Here is a 21,635-nt window from a genome sequence, read left to right on the forward strand (position 1 = left end):
AATTGGGAGATATTTATTTAGAGTGTGACTATAGTTAATAATACTATATTGTATATTTGAAAGTTGCTAAGAGAGTAAATCTTAGAAGTTCTCATCACCACAAAAAAATATTTTGTAACTGTACATGGTGTTATATATAGGTGTTAACTAGACTTATTGCGGTGATCATTTCACAATATATACAAATACAAATACCAAATCATTATGTTGTGTACCTGAAACTAATATAATGTTATATGTCAACTATATCTCAAGAAAAAATACTTACAGGAATACTAGTGTACTAAGAAATGTAGTTTGGGGAATGGTGAACTAGAAGCCTAATGCTATTCAAAGTTCTAAAAGTGCTCTGCATGTTTGTCTACCTTACCAAATTTCCTAGACACAGCTCCAAATCAGGTTACCTCTTCATTGCTACATAAAATGCAGGATAAATCTCAACTTAAGGCTGGGAACCTCTTACCTTGCTTTGTGAAGCTGGAATGACCCCTCTGTCTTCTGTACTGCAAACTTTCTTAGACTTCAAGGTTCACCTCAGCTCTGTGTCTGGACCATGAAGATCCCACAGTGTGATCCAGCACACACCTTACTTCTCTTAGTCAACACACATTAAATTGTGAGCCCTCTACACACATTTTAGGCTTGGACTCCCCCCAAAAGTCTCTTGAAAAAGGGCTTTTTTAGGGCAAAAGACAACTAGAAGGTGAGATCCTTGAGCTATTTTGACACGCAGTGTTTGAACAGAGATAAAATCGGACTGAAAAGTCACAAACAAGAAAGATGTGTGTTGACTCCAGGGGGAGAACAAGCTTTGTAGTTCTTAGCCAAGAGAATTCATGAGGATCAAAGAAAGAATAAGATGCAGTTCCAAATATAGTCTGTAAACAAGAAGAGGTCGTGTGTTGGGATTCTCATAAATAGTTGATACAAGATGGGCTTTTCTGTTTATACTAAGCTGAACATGCACTGACAGCATGGAACTGGCTACGTACGCAGTTTACCTACTCTATATTATGATGGCATCTTCTTTGGTACTTTGGGGTCTGACAATTATCATAAATCCCTGGGTGTTGTTTATATTTCATGTATTGGCCCACCATACCCCCAAATAAAGTTCCGTTTTTAATGTTCTGGATGTCAAAAGGTACATTGCTAATTTGGTAAAAATAAAAATATACCTTAGGAAGGACCGTTTATGAGAAATCAAGATGAGTTTGTACCTGAAAGAAGTTGGAAAATGTATATATTAAAATATCTGATCTACTTGGACAGACTTGGGGTTTAGAAATATTTCTCACATTTGGAGTGGAGGATAGATGAGGCCTCGAGATTGAAGGTAAAGACCAGCTAAGAGCCAGTTGAGGTTTTCTCCAAGTGGGAAAGGCAATGAGATTTCGACTAAGGTAGAGGAGTGGGAAGGAGAGAACAGAAAAGAGAGATACTAAGTCCTATTGAATTTAGGAAGGTATGGAGAAGGAGAGAGAAAAGAAAGAATAAAAGTATTGGAAGAAGAAAGAAAGAAGAAGGAAAAAGAGAGGAAAGGAGAGGATGAGGATGACTCTCAGCTGTCTGACTACTACTCTGGGTGGATCCTAGAATTCTTAGAGGACTCCTCTATTTTCTCATTGTCTATCTGTGGAGCTATGTGAGTGGGCAGCAGGGAAGGAGAGCCCTTCTTCCCTGTATTATCCTGTAAAACTGCCTCAATCTACACCTTCATCAGAGCCAGTATTCAAAACTTGTTTTCCATTGTTCCAAGCCTGGTTTGGTAATCAGGAGTACATAAAGCAAAGAGGACCTTTCAAAAGGGACAGCCAGGACAGACTTGGCATGAATTATAAATTCAGTTGACTTTGGCATCTAATCCAGGCCCAGACAGGCAGCCCTCCCCACCTGCCTCATTTCTCACCTTACCTCACCACAAGCTAAAGAACTAAGTCACTGTAAAAGAGGTTATGTTGAAAAACTGGCGGGGGAGGGGGGGGTGGCGAGGAGGGAGGACAGTAGAAGAAAGACCTTGGAATCAGACTGACTCCATAGACTTTGGAGTCAGGCTGATCTGGATCTGAACCTCAACTCTTGGACACAAAAGCCCAGGCTTCAAAAGAAATGACTAGGCTGAAAATAGAGAATTGGAGTTTCAGAGGTCCTAGGGAGCAATGGAATTTAAGGAGATTGCTCAAGAGGAGTAAAGGAAAAATGGGAACTCTTTCTACATCTATTTTCTTTGGACCCATCATATTCAAGCCAAAAATGTGAGAGCCTTGTGAGCTTGTAGACACCTCCACCGAGAAGGAAATTCCATCAATATGCATCCCCTTCTAGTCTGTCTCGCTGACACTCTCCATTGTTGAGGGATGGGGAAAAAAAGAAAGAAGAAAAATGAAAATAGCCTCAGAGAGATATGGGACACCATCAAGTGTGCCAATATATTAATAATGGGAGTTCCAGGAGAGGAAAGAAAGGGATAGAAAGAATGCTTGAAAGAATGGCCAAAAACATCCCCTATTTGATGAAAAAACATTAATCTATACTTCCAAGAAGTCCAACAAATTCCAATAAAGCCAGAGATTCATACCTAGATACATCACAATCAAACTGTTAAAAGACAAATATAGAGGGAATCTTGGAAACAGAAGGAAAAACAATGTATCATTTATAAGGGATATTCAATAAGATTAATAGCTTGTTTCTCATCAGAAACCAAAGAAGACAGGAGGCAGTGGATGATATATTCAAAGTGCTGAAAGAAAAAGACTCATCCAAGAATCCTATATATATAGCAAAACTGCTTTTAAAATAAAGGTGAAATTAAAATGTTCTAATACAAACAAGACTGAGAGGATTTATTATTATCAGACCTGCTATACAAAAAAAAATAAATAATAAGAGAGCCCTTCAAGCTGAAGTGAACGAATACTAGACACTAACTTGAATACACATAAAGAAATATAGATTACTGGTAACAATATAGTTAAAGATAATGATATAGTTAAATATCAAAGGCAGTATCAATGTGTTTTTTTGTTTGTAACTCTTCTTTTCTTCTATCTAAGAGACACCCACATAAAGCAATAATTCTGAATCTTTATTGATGGCCATGCAATGTATAAAGATGTAATTTACAAGGTGTGATCAAACAATATTGTGAATGTTTAAATTTTAAAAATTTTACAGTAAAAGACACATTGCCATTAATCCCCCTCAAAACACTCCCCCTGGCTTCAAACACACTTATCCCATTGTTCTTGCCACTTTCTGAAGCAGTTCTGGAAGTCCTCTTTCAAGAGTGTCTTTATATGTGCTGTCATGGCTGCCTTGATGTCCTGAATTGATTCCAAACGTTCATGGTCATTTTGACTTTGGGGAAGAGCCAGAAATCACACAGTGCCAGATCCAGTGAATAAGGTGGATGAAGACACACCATAATGTTTTTATTTGACAGAAATTGCTGTGCCAGAGTGATGCATAACATGGAGCATTGTCATGATGCAGGATGAAACTGTTTGCCCATTTCATGTTCATGTGTTGTTCACGATCCATGATTTATGGCACACTTTAAAACACACCTTCTCTCAACCATAGCTCACACCTGATTGACTGCACCTAACAAGTTGAAACATGTGTGTGCACTGTTACTAAGGTTCAACACGCCACTTCCTGTATTAAAAATACCTACCTTTCCGTTGGATGGCACTCAGCAGCAGCATTCACTGTATTTTGTGATCACAACAGAAAGGCTCCATGTCACACATTACTTCTGGTACGGCAATTTCTGTCAAATAAAAACATTACAGTGTGTCCTTATCCCTCTTACTCACCAGATCTGGCACTGTGCAACTTCTTACTCTTCCCCAAAGTCAAAATGACCATGAAAAGTAAACGTTTTAAATCTATTCAAGACATTGACGTAGCCACAACAGCGCAACTAAAGACATTCATTAAAGAGGACTTCCAGAACTGCTTTAGAAAGTGGCAAGAACAATGAGATAAGTGTGTTTGAAGTGAGGAGGAGTATCTTGAGGGGGATTAATGGCAATGTGTCTTTTATTGTAAAATTTAAAAATTTTAAATATTCACAATATTATTTGATCACACCTCATGTATGAAAATAACAGCACAAATAAAAGGGTAGGTAATAGAACCACGTAAGAGTAGAGTTTTTGTATACTATTGCAATTAAGGTAGTATTAATGCAAACTAGATTGTTTTAAGTTAAGATATTAATTATAATATCTAGGGCAACCACTGGAAAAAAATTCAAAAAAGACAGAGTAAAAGAAACAATAAAGGAATTAAAATAGTACACTAGATAATATCTATTTAACACAAAAGAAGACAGTAGTGGAGGAATAAAGGAACAAAAAAGACATAAGACATGTAGAAAACAAGTAAAATAATGCAATGCAAATCTTACTTTATTGGTAATTACATTAAATATAAATGAATTAAACACTCCAATTTAAAGGCAAAGATTAGAATTATGGATTAAAAGGCGTGATCCAAATATATGCTGTCTACAAGAGACTCGCTTTAGAATCAAAGACATAAATAGATTTAAAGTAAAGGATGGGAAAGATATATATCATGCAAACAATACACCAAAAAACTATGGAGTGGCTATACTAATATCAGACAAAATTCAGTTTAAGGCAAAAATTGTTACCAGAGATAAGGGACATTTTATAATGATAAAAGAGTCACTCCATCAAGAATAGAAAACAATTATAAACATATATGCACTTAACAACAGATCCCCAAAATACAGAAAGCAAAAACTGACAGATTTGAAAGAAGCAATAGACAATCAGCAATAATAAGTGAGAAAGAAACACTTCTTTATTCTTTAAGGCTAGCATTACCCTGATACCAAAGCCAGACAAGAAATCATAAGAAAGAAAACTATATCCCTTATAAATATAGATGCAAGATAGTGGCAAACCAAATCCAGCAGCATATAAAAAAGATTCTACATCATGACAAGGAGAATTTATCCCAGGAATTCAAGGTTGGTTCAACATATGAAAATATATCAATGTAATGTATCACATTAATAAAATAAAGGACAAAGCCACATATTCATCTCAAAAGATGCAGAGAAAGCATTGACAAAATCCAACACCCTTTCAGCAATTTTACTCCTACGTATATACCCAAGATAACAAACAATATGTCCACCCAGAAACTTGTACACTGATGTTTATAGTAACTTTATTCATAATAGCCAAAAAGTAGAAACAATCATAGCTTCCATTAACTGATGAATGGATAAACAAAATGTAATATAGCCATACAATGGGGTATTACTGGGTCAAAAAAGGAATAAAAAACTGATTTATGCTACATTATAGATTTGATACATTATGCTAAGTAAAAGAAGCCAGACACAAAAGGCCACATACTATATGATCCTATTTCTACAAAATGGCCAGAAAAGGCAAATTGGTAGATACATAAAGCACATCAGTGGTTGCCAGGGTCTGAGAGAGGGAGGAATGAGGAGTGACTGCTAATGAATATGAAGATTCTTTTTGGGGTGATGAGAATACTCTGGAGTTAGGGACTTATATAGTGGTTATGGTTGCACTTCTTTGTGAATATACTAAAACCACTGAATTGTACACTTCAAAAGGTGAATTTCATGGTATATGAATTCTATCTCAACAAAAAATAATAAAAACATGTTCATTTCCTTAGAGAAAATCCCGGTAAAATGACTAAGGCCAAGGTACTTAGTTCCTTTTGGGCATTATTTCCTCATTTGACAATTAAACATGATACTATCATCACTGTGAGCTTATGGCCAAGTCAGTATATTTGTAGTTCCTTCATCCTGTTGGTACTCTTAGTGGAATCCGAATCCTTCTTCTTACTTATACCATTGTGCTCTGTCCAATTTAGCTTTATCCAAGCTACCAGATGGATGGTTTTTTCATATGCCCTCTCGCTTCCTGAAAGCCCTGGGAAGGGAGAAAAAGCAACATTCATTGAGGACCTATTATGTGCCATATTCTGGTCTAAAATACCATATTTAATTTAGACTTCCAGACAATGCCATGCACTAGGTGGGCTTATTTCCACTTTAATTGAAAGGACACTGAAGCCCAGCTTTAAAAATCCTCTCCAAATCATGCCATTAGGAAGAGTAGGTACATTGGATTTAGATGGGCCTGACTTCAAACCTGCCTCTTAGACAATTGTATGAGATCTGTCATAAGTTTCCTAAACCTTCTGAACTTCAGTTTCTTCATCTATAAAACAGGGACAATGGGAGAACCTTTGTTATGGAGTGGTTCTGGAAATTAAATTAGATACAGAGATTCATTTAGCACATATCCTGGAATGCATGTTAGCTTTTGTTACTCCTACATGGAGCTACTCCATGGCTAAATTTGGATTAGAAGCTAGATCAGTAACATTCCAAAGCTTCCCCACTTTGACTCTTCTCTATACCTGTCCAAGCTACTTACCCTATCAATTGACAAGTAGAGTATGTGGTAAAATGTAAGTCAGCAGGGAGAAGAACTAAGAACAAATTATCAGAAGGCATACACATCTGGTTTCTCCTGAACTTGTCAGTCATAGCATTTCCTTCATTTATTCTCTCCATGCTCACACACATGCATGCTACCACACACATACACACATGCAAAGCTTTCTAGCTATTTCTGAGTAGCCAACCCTAACAGCATTATGGAAAAATGGATGCAGCTAGATCCAGAGTTTCCCTGAAACATCCCCCAAAAGTCTCGCTTCCTTGGCCTTTCATAAAAACTCTGAGACACAATCAAAACGCTTGCACAAACCTCTCCACTCCCTCTGTATCTTCTCATAAACTGGCTCCTGGCCTCTCCCAGCTACATCTGGTCTCAGTGGAATGTGCTTATCAATCTTACTCCAGGGGAATGAGGCCAAACAGCCTGGTGCCCTGGTGGCTGAGGAGACTTGTACAAGCTTGTGACATGTCATCAACAAGTCTTTTGACACAGGATTTCAATTTTTTTTAATCTTCTGGCAACTTTCATCAGATTCAGAATTCCTCCGCACATGCAACCACCCGCGCCCTCCCCCCCGTCCCCCCCAGACTCTTTTTCTTTTTCTGTCTCAATCCTACTTTCTTTTCTGACCAGTCTTTTAGTGTAAATTGAGCGTTAACTTTCACTATGATCATTATTAACTACTGATATTATAGCTTAATCACTGGTCCAACTGAGTTCCCTGTTACAGCTCAGCAATACGGCTTGCCATTTCCTGAGAAACAGCATGGTGTAAGGCAGAGGGCTTCGGTGTCCGACAGACCTAACTTTGAATCCAACTTTTTTTTTAAGAAGTTGAATAAGATCCTTCACATGAAACTGTCTTCTTGTTTGTAAAAGGCTGCTATTAGTACCCACCTGACCAGGATTTTGGTGGGAGATAAATGAAGTGATTGCTATCCTGGGTACCATGGTAATTATTAACACTGTCATTGTCATCATTGTTGTGGCTCTTAGGATGCCAAGAACCACCTGACTGGTAGGAGCCCATCTGAAAGCACGTTCCCTGTGCAAATTGTTACCTAGTTGTTAAAAAATTAACTGTTGGATATCTAGATCTCAAGAGTATACACACCCTAGATGCCCAGACACTCAACTTCTAGGATTTGAATCTAAAGAAATAATCATGGATATGGGGGAAAGATTTAGGTACAAGAATGATCACCACACTATTGTTTATAATACTGAACAACTGGAAACAACCTAAACATGAACAATGTGTTTTTATATAGACGACGGCACTCCAATTCAATGAACAAGTAGCAGCTCTTTGAATGCAATAAAAGAATGGTTATGGCATAGAAAGAGGTTTACAGTGTATATAGTTGAATATATATTTGAAGTTGTAAGAAGCAGGTACAAAATAACATCCAGAACATGGTCCTGATTTTATCTGAAGGAGGGACTAGAGATGACATCTGAGTGTACAGAGAAAAGGCCAAAAAGATAACCACTAAAATGTTCAAAGTGAGTAGTCTAGATTGCATTTTTTTCCTTTTCTACTCTGTATTTCCTAATTTTTGACAACAAAAATATTCAGGAAAAAAGCAAACTTTCTGGTATATTCTATTGAATCAAAACATACAGAAAAGTTGCACAAATCCTAGTATATCTTAATGAATTTTGTTAAAATGAACACACCAGTGTAATTAGCACTCCGATCATGAAATGTAACTTACCAGCACCCCAGAAGCCACCCTCTTGCCCAGTTCCAGTCACTATCCACCCCTCCAAAGATAACCACTATTCCGATTTCTAACATTCTAAATTATTTTTGTTTGATTTTAAGCACTTAACAAATAGAACAGTGTTATTACTTGCTATTGGCATTATGAATAGTGCTACTAGATACATTCTTGTTCTGTCTTTTGGTGAACTTACGTACACATGCAATTTTTGTTCATAGGAAATGTGCATATACTGTTTAGTAGATACTGTCAGTTTACCAAAATAATTGTTCTGCTATACACTTCCACTAGCAGGGTGTGAGAGTACTCGACTCCAGTTACTTGCAACACTTGGTATTATCTGGTGTTTCCATTTTAGTCATTTCTCGCGGCATCACATTGAAGCTTTGTTACATTTCCCAAATAACTAGCAGAGTTTTAAATGTTTATTGGCCATTTGGATATTGTCTTTTGTGAAAGGCCTATTCAAATACTTTGCCCATTTTTCTGTTGGGTTATCTGTGTGTGTTTTTTTCATATTGGCTTATAAGAATTTATACATCCTGTACGTAAGACTTATCAAATGCATATATTGCAAATATATTTTCCCATTGTGTGAACTTGATTTATATCAATCTCTTAATGGGGTCTTTTGATGAAAGGGGGTCTGAATGTCAATGCCCCATAGCTCAGTAGGATCCTGCTGCCTGTGTCCCCTGGCCAATGTGAGCCCCTGATTTACCACACCATCCAGAGGCAGAAAGGAAAACCCATCCTCAGAATAAGTATTTATACTTGTGAGGACAAAGAGCTGGATCCAGCAGAACCAAAAGGGGCCAATCGTACTATTATTACCTCGCACAGAACTACTTTTATTTTATTATGCTGGCTCCTTGAGAAAAAGATGCCAAGATGTGTATAAATGTGCAAAGATTTTCATTTAAGAAAATAGAAAAGGAGCTGCAGAAACCCGGGAGGGCCATCAGACCACAGATGCAAGAGACCCTAAGTGTTGAAGTGAGGGAGGAAATTTGGATCAAAGCACCTTAGACTACCATACAGTCTATGGAAGATTCCACAATGCCCTCGGGGAGTTCTTGAGTCAAAGTCAATTATCAGAGTTGTCCCACATTATCTAGGAATGGATCTGCTTTGGAATCCTTGCCATGCTCGGTCATTGCCCGAAGTAGCCTGCGGAAAGTAGGGTCTCAGTGCAAACACAGTGATGAATTTCAGAGCACAGAAGCTGGGCCTTTGGTCAGCTACACCCTCTGTAGTTGGCATTCTGCTCAGTTCTCTCATAGCGACCGCATCAAGATAGGGAATATAGGGAAAGAAGAAAGTTGTGGTAAGTGAGGGAGCTGGCTAATGGGTTCACTTTCGGAAAATATTGGGTTTGATAACATCTTTTCCTCTTAGATATTTGGCAACCAGCAAAATATACAGGTCTAGAATTCAAGAGTGGGCCTAGGTTGCTCGAATAGGACATTAGGGAGTGGTGCCTTAGAGGGCTTTGTGAGAAAAGAAGTTTCAGGTATCTCGTTAAAGGAGATAAGAGTACTAAGAGACCCTGGGGTTCCAGTGACCTCCTGCTCTTTCTGCACAAATAGCTTAGTTAAGGAGGTGAAGAGCAGAGAGGGAAGAAAGAGAGAAAGAGGCCTCGTGTGGTACACCTTGGGCCATCCCCTGATTTAGGGCCCCTCATTATCTGAACACTTCCCCAATATGGCAGTCCAAGGTGGCTGACACATTTCAGCTATATTGTCTCAGCAGAACAAATTCGTTTTTCCCACCTTAAAACTGAATGTGGACAGAAGTAATTTATATTACTTTTAGTAATAAATTCAGTAGGTCAATAAGAATTTCAGAAGGAGGTCAAGGTGTATTCATTATGCACATGAGTGAGCTTGCACGCATGTTTGTACACACACACACACACACACACACACACACAAATGGTGCACAGGATGTGAGCAGTCAGAGGTGGTCAATCATAGACTCTGCACTCAGCAATCTGGGAGAGCACATGGGTCCACGAGTCAGGATTAAACACCATAGTGACCAACTTACTAAAGCTTGCAGTTGGGCAGCGATTTCTGCTTAATAGAACCCTTAGGTCTCAATAATTGCTTTGAAATCCACACATCAGCATGCAGTTCTCATAACTGGGGAAGCCAGAAATCCAAGTGTGAGGGCAAAACGACAGCCTCTCCTGTGCCCATTCAAGATGAAAAAAAAAAAAAGGCACATGGTTCTGCCTCCTTGGCATCTGTAGATATGCATCTGAGGCTACCATTTACAGTACTGCCCAGTCACCCACGTTAACCTCCAGGAGTTTCACAGCAGATTGGTTTGGTTTGTGAACAGGGCAAGGTACAGCTCCTGAATTTAAACTTAGCATTTGCTCACAGAGTTGCTATCGATCCATATGACTAACTGGCAAAAGGTGTCTCTTCCTCAAGACACTTTTCTTCTATACATCTGAAAATTATCATAAGCTACTAATTTTGTGAAACCATGTATAGCCATCTTTCAGAAAAATTGCTGTAATAAATACACACATTAACAATGTCTAGTTGGGCCGGCCGAGTGGCACGTTGGTTAAGAGCTGGCTTGGGACGCCAGCTCTGAGCAGCAGGGCCCTGGTTTGGATCCCACATGAGGGCCAGTGACACTGCCCTCTACAGCTAAGATGGTGAACAACAGCTCGACCTGGAGCTGGGCCGCCGTGAGTCACCAGTGACTGTGTAGGCTGCAGCCCCTGCTGCAGTGGGCTGCCATAAGCTACTGTGTGAGTGGCTGGCAGCTGATGTGAGCTGCCAAGAGCTGCTGAGTGGCTGTCCAGAGGCCAGCAGCCGATCTGCCTAACCCGGGAAGAGCACAATGATAATACCAACATGGGCCAGTGAAGCGACATCCTCCACAACTACACTGAAAAACAAAATGACAGCAACCTGTCTGTTCCCCTTCCCCGATTCCCCCAACGCTGTTCCCCTCCCCCAATTCCCCAATTAAAAAATAAAACAATAATAAAATAATTAAAAAAAACAAAAAAACAATGTCTAGTTTATTAATGGAAGATGAGGCAGTATATAACCTAGACAAGCAGCCACCTCTGCTCAGTACCCAGCAGTTGTCCTTCCTCTGCCCTTTTTTTTTTCACACTGTTGAATGTAACACACCACATTTGCATGGCTGCTGTTTGTTAGAAAACAGCTATTCCAATGGGTCAGTGTTCTGTGCCAGGAATTTCACAGCTGTGGGCACTCATGGTCTATCTAGAATGACAGGCACAATCCTTGGGAAACAGAGGAAGCAAAGACTTCTAGCAAGAGAGACACTCAAGAAACCTCGAGCAACCTTGGAGAGTGAAGGAGCAGGAGTTAATGTGTGTTCCAAGCAGCCTAAAGCACTGTGCCCCAGATGTTTGCAGCCTGGAACCTACTCTGTGTCTGGCTTCCCCGCTTGGTTCTTCCCAACTCTCCCCACTGGACTTCTCCTCACTCTCAAGGTCCCTCTGCAGCAGCAAATGTGGCTGCTTGAACAGAGAGGTCATTGATTGGGAAACAGTGGTACTCAGCAATAAGAATAAGCTCTCTCCCATGCTCTGCAGGGCCAGTGGGTGGTCGCCGTGGGACCGAGCTCAGCCTGGCCAGAGGAGTGTCCAGGGACAGATGCCTCTCACTCTGCAGGGCAAGCTCAGAGGCCTCAGGCACAGTTTCGGAAATTGTGATCCAGGCTTCTTCTTCTTCTTCTCTCCTCTCCTCCTCCCTTCCCCTCCCCTGCCTCTCCCCTCTCCTTCCCCCTCCTCCTTTTTTAATATATTTAAACATAGTACAAAACGATTACAAAAAAATACCAAAAAGAATGAAGAAGAATGTAAGTTTCCCTTAATCTCAATAACCAGAGATAAGTTGTATGTTTTGTTGTGATTACAGAAATAATATATATATAGTCATTGTAGAAAATTTCAAAAATAAAAATATTAAGAAAAAATGTTCATTTATCTATCATTCAGAAAGTGTCATTTTGATGTGTTCTTTTCTGTCTTTTTTCTATGTACATTATTTTTTTAAAACAAATGAGATTATATCATAAATATGGTGGCTCTTTTTCCCATTTATTTTTATACTATGAGCATTTCTCCAGTAATTTTTAAATGCATTTCTGTTTCTTTTTTACTTTCAATTTTTAAATTTAATTTCTGAATAGGTTATATGCCTATGTGGTACAAATCTGAAAAATATGGAAGAACTTGAGTAAATAATAAGTCTTCCCTTCATTAGCCACTTTTTCTCTCCTTCCTTAGTCTATACATTTATATATACATGCACATAAGTAGTAGGTAAGTTTTTATGCCATACTCTTTTCATTTAATATATTTAGGATATAGCGCAACAGCATTATTAGCTAAAAGAACTGCCTCAATTCTTTTTAAGAGCTGCACAGTATACTACATTTAATATCTGTACTATAGTGTATTTACCCCATATTTTACTGGTAGACCTTTAGGTTGTTCCAGCTTTTGCCACTAAGACAATATTGTAACAAGTCTCCTTGTACATATATCATTAGACAAGTGCAAATGTGTCTACAGGTCAAGTTCCTAAAAGTAGAATTCCTGGGTCCAAACTTTTTGCATTTTAAAATTTGATAGCTATTGTCAGTCATCTTCCAGGAAGGCTGTGGGATTTATTTTCCCTCTTACAGAGCATGTGGGCCTCCTGGGAGGCCCTGATAATCCTCTCCCACTATTCATATCTGAAAGTGTTCTCCTCCCACATTAAATCAGAGCTTTTAATGTGTTTAAGAGGATTTGTATTTTCTTTCCTATGAACTTGTATTTTCTCAAAATATGTCAGTTTTCATGGAGGCATAATATTCTACTATATAAGTTTAATGTGACTAATTTAACCATGTCTTTATTATTAGACACTGAATTGAATTTCCACATTTTAACATTAACAATACTGGAATAAACATCAGACATCTTTGTCCAGATAGCTGATTATTTCCTTAAAGGGGATTGTTTAATTACTGGCCCAAAGTGAGTGATGAGACAGAATATATGTAACTGGAACTGTGCAGAACTCTAATTTTTTTTAAGGCTCCTTAGACATACTAGCCAGCTCCTTTTCATAAAAGTTTCATTAATATATACTCCTACCTGTAATACCCATCTCACTCTCTTTCTTCACCAAAGCGAATATTATCATTTAAAAAAAATGTTGCTAATTTAAAAGACAAAAATTGACCTTGGACTACCAACATTGCTTTTGAAAAGCATCCTGATCGAGAACCCTACCTGAAGTTGGGATTGCATCAAGAGATGATTATGTATTCAGTAGGGGCACCTCAGGGCTTCCAGCATCATCACAGAATCCTACTGTCACCAGACTGTCACCTGAAATGAACCCAGCTTGCACAATAGCATAAGAAAAGGCAGCTGTTAGGGTTGTAAGGACCATAGAAGCTGGGCTCCTACTGCTCAAAGCTTGGCCCCAATGGATGCCAGATTTCTGGGGCAGCTCTGATTACACATATTCTGGTCATAATCCCACAAGCACACGCATGGTTGTCAGGCCTTGTGTTCCCAGATGGGGTGTGGAAAATGTGGCCGCAAATCTCATTACACATGCATTTCCTTGGCTCCCAGTCCTCAAATCAGAAATAGCAGGGCAGGTGGTAGAGGACAATCAGGACGTTCCTATGGATGGAAGGGTGGCTACAGTCCAGGGCCTTGTCTGCTAGCTGAGGGGCAAATGGCTCCTGAAGGGAGACCCAGGGCCCTGGGGAATGTGAATTTCCCCTTCCTGGAGGTTTGGAATTCTCTAAGTCTCAGGAGGTCCTTTGATAAGGCCTCACACTGAGAGGAGAGTTCATGTAATATTATTTAAGCGGCAGGCCTCCCTTCCTCCCCAGTGTCAGTCACGTGCTGCGGAGCACTCAGGATCCTGCCCTCTTATCTGACGTTTCCTCCCAATCTTGCCCTGGACATTCTCATGGGCTCACAGCCCACCCTCTGTTTGCTGGCCCTGCTTCCAGCATGTGACAGCCTCCAGTTCCCCAGCCTGCCGCTCTCATTCGGAACTGGTAGATTGCAGGCCTTCCCTGGGCCCTTGGGGTATTAATAGAAGTAGGAAAATATCAGTCTGCTTCCCACACCTCGAGTTAATTCAAACACTTTGGGCCAAGGCACACCAGAGGCCTCCTGGCAAAGGCTCAGCCTTCCTGAGACAATGGCTGTAAACCTATAAACCTATACATGTAGTGACTACATTGTCCAAACAAACCCAATCAGGACATCTAACAAATTAGGGGTATCTCTGATTGTACTATTTCAGAAAACAGCACATTTTCTCATAAGGGTGAGAAATTATTTGGCAAGTTCCTTTTATGTGTGTGTGTGGGGGGGATCACTTACAAATAAAATATAATGAAAATATTCTCAGAATATTAAATTTTGTCTTTCTGGGAACTTCTTGACCTATTACCTAATAAGCAAAGTCATCCATGTTGCCTTAAGAAATAAAGGTTTTGAGGGGACGGATTCATAGAGCATTAAATATTAACCCTTATAAGTGATGGTACCAAAAGGTGGATCCACTATACCCCCAAAAAACACACACACACACTAAATATCATTAGTGTTCCCTCAGTCACTCCAATTAAAAACAAAATTTAAGTTAAAGTTGAACCAACTGTGCAAACTCAACTTCTAGACAGGTTCCCAGCCTCCATTTCCCAATAAGATTGCTTCCTCTCTAGACACCCCCTCATTACCATAGATTCCCACTTGACCCAAAGCAGCAGCACAAGATTGTACTGTTTAGTGACTCTATTTCCCGTGGGCCAAATATGGCACATAGTAGGCCCACTGTAAGTGTCTGTTGGATTGAAATGAACCTTTGTGCAGTGTCTTGGTTCTGCCAGCATCTGCCTCATAAATGTGTTGAATCTTAAAAAAAAAAAAAAAAGCAGACCTTCAAATATCTGAAGAAATTATCAAGTTTTATCTAAATGTTCTCCAATTAAAAATTTCCAATCTCTTCAACTATGCTCCATGAGATAGTCATCTGTTTACTCGTTCATTCATTTATTCATTCAGCCATCCATCTGTTCATTTGATAATTGTCTACTCTAGGCCAAGCAACAATCAACTGAGATACACCATGTACCACGGAGACACAGAGAAATACGATTTGTTACAGTGGAATTGGTTTCTATATTTCATCATATAATAATTTTAAATGGAAATAGAATAAAAAGGTCAAGTAAAAAAAAAACAACTCAGAAAGCCTAAAGAAATTATTCCCTTTTGGTGTCTGTGTATTGTATAGATAGTCCTGAAATTCAGAGCCAGTGCATTCTGAAATTCCACTATAAGTCAGTTGCTTGGAATGTAGATCCTGCTCCATATAGGCAGAAACAATGGTGTACGTGGAGATGACACCTCCCACCCCTTGAAAATCCAGTGAAGGAAGAAGCACATACTGAAGATAACAGGCTGTACATTTCCCACTGAATACTGTTAAAAGGCATTCTGTGGCCACACTTGTGATGATTAAACAAAACAGGAAAGCAACAAAATTCAGTAAGAAAATTATTTTTTCTCACTTTGCTAGTCCTTGAGGATAAGCAGGTATTGTTCTTTCATCATTCAAAAACCATTTCAGGTGGAATTTAGAAAAGGATAAAAAAAGTGTTGGTGACATTTGCAGAGATTCTGAAAGGCACTTCTGGGCACTGTCAAGGCACTCAGAGAGTTATGTGTCTTCTTTTAATTATGAGTGATTTCACTTTTGAATGCACTGTTTCTCTTTTCCTTGATACAGGTATACTACCAACATGATCCATGCACTGACTGCCTGAGCATGGCCATTTTGGGGGCTATGAGTCAAATGGAACCAAAATTATTATTATGGAATTTTCCAGAGATAACTGGACAAGAGCTAATAAACAATGGGAGGAACTCAAAGAGCTCATAGGTATGTAACAGAACTAAAACAATTATCTAAGTGCTGGAAAAGAAATGAAAAGAGGAATTCATTAATGTGTCTACGTGTGTCAATAAACAAGGCAGACATGTTTTCATAATTCTACATGAGACAAAAGAAAGGACGGGAGACTGGGGAGGAGACATGAGTCAGCATATTCGCCGTGTTGGCGTCCACAAGTTCCTTTCAGCTGAAGACGCGTTTGATTTTGGAGAGAGAGATCTGGGAGAGAGAGGGAAGAGAGAAGCTCTCACTTGGGTTGGAGGTCCTAGAAGACGCATCCCACCATTGTCTCTTTGATTTAAGAGAGTTTGGAGTTTGAACTGGGCATCCAAACTCCAAAAGAATCTATATGCCTTGAACAAAACATAAATGCTTAGAATAACTGCATAAATTGTGAAGAGATAAAAAGCTAAAAGTAAATATGACTAACCACTGTATTATTTCTCCATCTCATATTACAGGATAACCCAGCATGGTTCTCCATGTGTAGAGGCTCTGCAGTGGATCAATCAGTCTATTGGTCAAGTCTTTGTTGAACTCCTTGAGAAGGCATCATAGAAAACAATCCCCCAGGGAGCTTAAAATTAAATAGAGAAGGAAACATTATTAAATAATAAGCAGCTCATAGTAAATTACAGGTGTGGAAAGGAACTAAGAAAGGGCTTTGCTGAAGTGTGATGCTTAAGCCGAATTCTGAACAATGAGTAGGAATTAGGTAGATAAAGAAAGGATGACACAGCTTTTCAATCACATGAAAGTATGTGGTAGGTCCTAAGGCAGAAGAGAACTCTGCATGTTTGGGCAACAGGGAGAGACATTATGTGACCCGGTGGGGGAATGAATAAGGAAGTAACTGGCTCAAATTGAGGCTAGAGAGATAAACTAGATTATATAGGTTGGATAGCTTAAGAATTTTAGATGGGGAATCATTCAACTACTCTAAGTTAGAGAGAAATAATAGTTTCAAGCAGGAAATTCATTAAGTTTCCATTTCTAAAAGATCATTTTGAGGGTGGGACTTCCAGCGTCAAGAGCTCAGTGGTCCCTCTTCCCAGCAAAACAACAATTTAACTGGTGAAAATGATTTTAAGAAAACAACAATTTAAAGTCTCTGGAAATTATCCTAAAGACATACAGCAAATGGAGAAACATTCATTCAAGAAAATCCACTAAATCCTGTTAAGAAAAATGAGCTACCACCCACTCTCTTACTCACTCCCCGCTCCATGTTATAGAAGCTCAGGTGATCAACTCCAGGCAGCAAGGGCTGTCAAGAAGCAGCTGAGAAAATGAGAAATCCCTCTTCCCCCATCTACTAGTCTGAAGTTATAGGTTCAACCCAGGAGGAGTATGCTGCTGGGGTTTCTCATCCAACACCACCCTCCTGCCCTACCATCAAACTTGTATTGCAGAAGCTCTGTTCCAGGCAGTCATAGCCAAGAGGACCAGGGCTGCCTTTCTCCATCCAGCCCCCACTTGTAGGGTAGAAACTCTACCCTAGGCATGGAGAGCTGAGAATACTGGAGCTCCAATCATACCCACCCCACTCCATATACTCATGGAACAGAGTTTTCATGCCAGGAGGGTCAAACCAAGAAGATAAGGGATTGTCACTCACTGTCCCCCCCCACCTCCCAGTGTCCTTTTGTACAGCTGTTACCAAAACAAAAGTGGGTCTCCATCCCCAATTCAGGTGCAGTGGCAGGGGTTATGCTCAGAGGAAGGGGTAGGCCATGAAAAGAACTCTGTAGGGCTGACTGGAACAGAGAGTGGAGAGCTTCATGCTGAAGACGGCTGTGAAAATCACGAAGATCAGTGGAGCACAATGAAGAGGTGGCTGGTAGCTTCCTTATACAAGCCAGGTAGCAGAGCAGATAGGAGTTTAATAGAGAGAATAAAGAGATAGCTAAGAAGAGGCCTCCTGGGGTCACAGTGAACTCTGGGGTCAGGAAGGCTGTGCGCATGTGCAAGTCTGCATCCATGCTGGCTCAGCCAGAGCGGAAGCTGGGGCAGACCTGAAAGCATTCCATGAGCCATGCACAGGCCCATCAACATAGGGTGAAGCTTCAATGGAGCAAGAAGAAGGTTACATACAACCAAATGCTGACTAAATAATATGCTCCTCTGCTCCAGAGGCAACACCTAAGAGGCCAAGCTAAAAATAAAATCACACTCATTCTTGGCAATCTGGAAGAATGTGTGGTGCACAAGACTGCACCCTTTCAGGGGCGGTGAGAGAGGAAGTTTCCAAGTCACCAGTCCTGACTGACTGTGGTACAAACATGAACTTCCTGAATTGTGATGTTAGACTGCAAAGCATACACTCGTACATCTAATAGTAAATGGTAAATAATCCAATTGGCTAAGGGAGCTTAAGCATAACCTTTGACTAATATGTGATTTATGTTGCCCAAGGAGTGGCCCTTAGGTATCCAGGTTAAAAGATAAAAACAAGGGGGGGAAATCTGCATAGGTATATTAGAGACTACACACTAAAAGAGAAATAGTCTTTGCATAATTAGTTCAACCAAGTCACTAAAGGAATAAGCAAACAACCAAACAAAAAAAACACAAACAACTCCTCCCTGGGAAGGGGGCAACAAGTTACTACAATATAAAATCTAAAATGTCCCATTTTCAACAACAACAACAAAAACTGTAAGATGAAAAGAAACAGTAAAGTGTGACCCATATACAGGAAAAAATGCAGACAATAAAAACTGCCATTCCAGGGGGCACAGGTGGTGGAATTAGCAGACAAAACTTCAAAGCAGTTATTACAAACGTGTTCAAAGAACTAAAGGAAACTAAACTTAAAGAATTTTTTAAACTATGATGATAATGTCTTATCAAATAGAGAATACTAACAAAGAGCTAGAAATTTTTAATAGGATTAATGGAATTCTGGAGTTCAAAAGCACAATAATCAAAATGAAAAGTTCACTAGAGGAGCTCAATAGTAGATTTGAACTGGTAGAAGAAAGGACCAACTAATTTGCAGATACATCAATAGAAGCTATGCAATCTGAAGAATGCACGAGAAAACAAGAAAATGAACAGGCTCTCAGGGAAATACGGGACATCATTAAATGCACCATCATATATGTTATGGGAGTCTCAGAAAGAAGGGAAAGAAAGGGACAAAAAAATTACTAAAAAAATTAATGGCTGAAAATTTCCAAAATTTAATGACAAACATTAACCTACACATCCAAGAAGCTCAACAAGCTCTAAGTGGGATAAACACAAACAGATACACATCCAGACACATCATAGTCAAAATGTTTAAAAACAAGGAGAAAATCTTGAAAGCAGGAAGAGAAAAAATTACTGGTCATGTACTAGGCAACACCAATAAGAGTGGAGGCCATAAATATTCATTTCAAATATTTCATTTGAAATGAAATATTTAGGATGCTAAAAATTTTTTTAAAAACCAAAAACCTATTAACCAAATATCTTATAATAATAAAACTATCTTTCAAAAATGAAGGTGAGGTAAAACATTTTCATATGAACAACTGCTAGTAGATATGCCTTACAAGAAATACCAAAGAGAAAGTGAAATTGAAGACTGCCAAACACTCTTATTCCTGACTTCAGCTTTTCATAAAGGTGAGGCCAGCCCAGGTCAGAGTGACTTCATGCAAAATGATGGAGTAGGAAACTCTAAGAGTTGGTCCCTTCACCAAAGCATATATGAGCTCAAAAGAGCTGCTTGAATAAACAATTTTGAAACTCTGGAACCTGATTGAATAGGTATATTAATAATAACCAGAAGAGTGCTTGTTTCAGTAGTTTTTTTCTTTTTTTCATCATAAGAGAATATGGTGAAGAGGTTTATGCTAATAAAATTCAAATGAAATTACCAATCTAGGAAAATATATCACCAAGATTGACTCCAAAATAAATGGAAAACCTGAGTAGACTGATAGTTATATAAAAAATTGAATAGCCAAATCTCTCTCCCACAATCAGCACCATGTGTTATGAGTGAAGTTTACCAAACCTTTAAAAAGAGAGAGAACATTTCTTACATAAGCTTTCAAAAGAAGAGAAAAAGATTATAAGATACTCAGTTTGTTTTATGAGCCTAATAAAACATTGATACTTAAACTAGACAAGGATAGTATAGAAAAAGAAAATTATAGACATCAATAATCTAGACTCACAAGTCCTTTTAAAAACTGGCAACTTGAATAGAGATTTTATTAAAAATAAAACAACATGCTTAATTTGGATTTATCCAAGAAAACATGGATAATTTCACATTAAAAACCCCTATCAATTAATTTAAAACATTAATATATTTTTAAAAGCATGTTATTACCTTCCAGTTTGGTGTGTTAAAACCCTCTACTAAAAGCTCACCTTTGTTGCAATATATTCAACAATACTTTTTTAATATTTTAATTTTTTTATTATTTTTAATTGTGCTAAAATACATTCAAGATAAAATTTTCCATCTTAACCATTTTTAAGTGTACAGTTCAATAGTTATAAACATATTTACATTGTTGTGCGATCAATCTGTAGACTCTTTTCATCTTGCAAAACTGAAACTCTATATACTCATTAAATCAGTCTCCAGTCCCCACTCCTCACTCCACCCAGCCCCTGGCAACCACCATCCTACTTTCTGTCTCTATGAATTTGACTATTCTAAATACTGCATTTGTTTTTTTGTGACTGGTTTGTTTCAGTTACCGTAATGTCTTTAAGGTTTATCTATGTTGTAGCATGTGTCAGAATTTCCTTTCTTTTTAAGGCTGAATAATATTCCATTGTATACACATATCACATTTTGTTTTTCCATTCAACCATCAATGGACACTTGGGTTGCTTCCACCTTTTGGCACACTTGGGTTGCTTCCACCTTTTGGCTATTGTGACTAATGCTGCTATTTGTGACTAATGCTGAATTTGGGTGTACAGATATCTTTCTGAGACCCTGCTTTTAATTCTTTTGGGTATATACTCACAAGTGAATTTGCCAGGTCATATGGTAATTTTTTTTTTTTAAAGATTTTATTGGGGAATCGGGGAAGGGGAACAGACAGGTAGACAAATTGCTGTTTTGTTCTTCAGTCTAGTTGTGGAGGACGTCGCTCCACTGGCCCATGTTGGTATGATCATTGCGCTCTTCCCAGGTGAGGCAATTGGTCGCCGGCCTCTGGACGGCTGCTCACGGCAGCTCACAGCAGCTCTCACCTGCTGCTGGCTGCTCAAGCTGGCTGCCAGCCACTCACATAACTCAAGGCAGCCCACTGCAGCCCCGCTGCAGCCTATGCCGATGCCGGCGACTCACAGCAGCCCAGCTCCAGGTCGAGCTGTTGTTCATCATCTTAGCTGTAGAGGGCGCAGCGTCACTGGCCCTCAAAGTGGGATCCGAACCGCGGCCCTGCTGCTCAGAGCTGGTACTCCCATGCGAG

General features: G+C 39.1%; 1 long non-coding RNA gene across 1 annotated transcript in view; it reads right to left on the bottom strand.

The window, feature by feature from the left end:
- Positions 1-5,062: 5,062 nt before the first annotated feature.
- Positions 5,063-21,635, bottom strand: part of LOC109388274 (uncharacterized) — a 52,121-nt gene continuing 35,548 nt past the window's right edge. The window contains exons 2-3 of the long non-coding RNA XR_002125169.1: positions 16,634-16,780; positions 5,063-5,960 (exon numbers count right to left, since the gene is read on the bottom strand). This is a non-coding gene — a long non-coding RNA (uncharacterized LOC109388274). The remainder of the gene's footprint in view (positions 5,961-16,633; positions 16,781-21,635) is intronic.

This window comes from Hipposideros armiger, unplaced genomic scaffold (genome assembly GCF_001890085.2).
Source record: "Hipposideros armiger isolate ML-2016 unplaced genomic scaffold, ASM189008v1 scaffold_188, whole genome shotgun sequence".
NCBI lineage: Eukaryota > Metazoa > Chordata > Mammalia > Chiroptera > Hipposideridae > Hipposideros > Hipposideros armiger.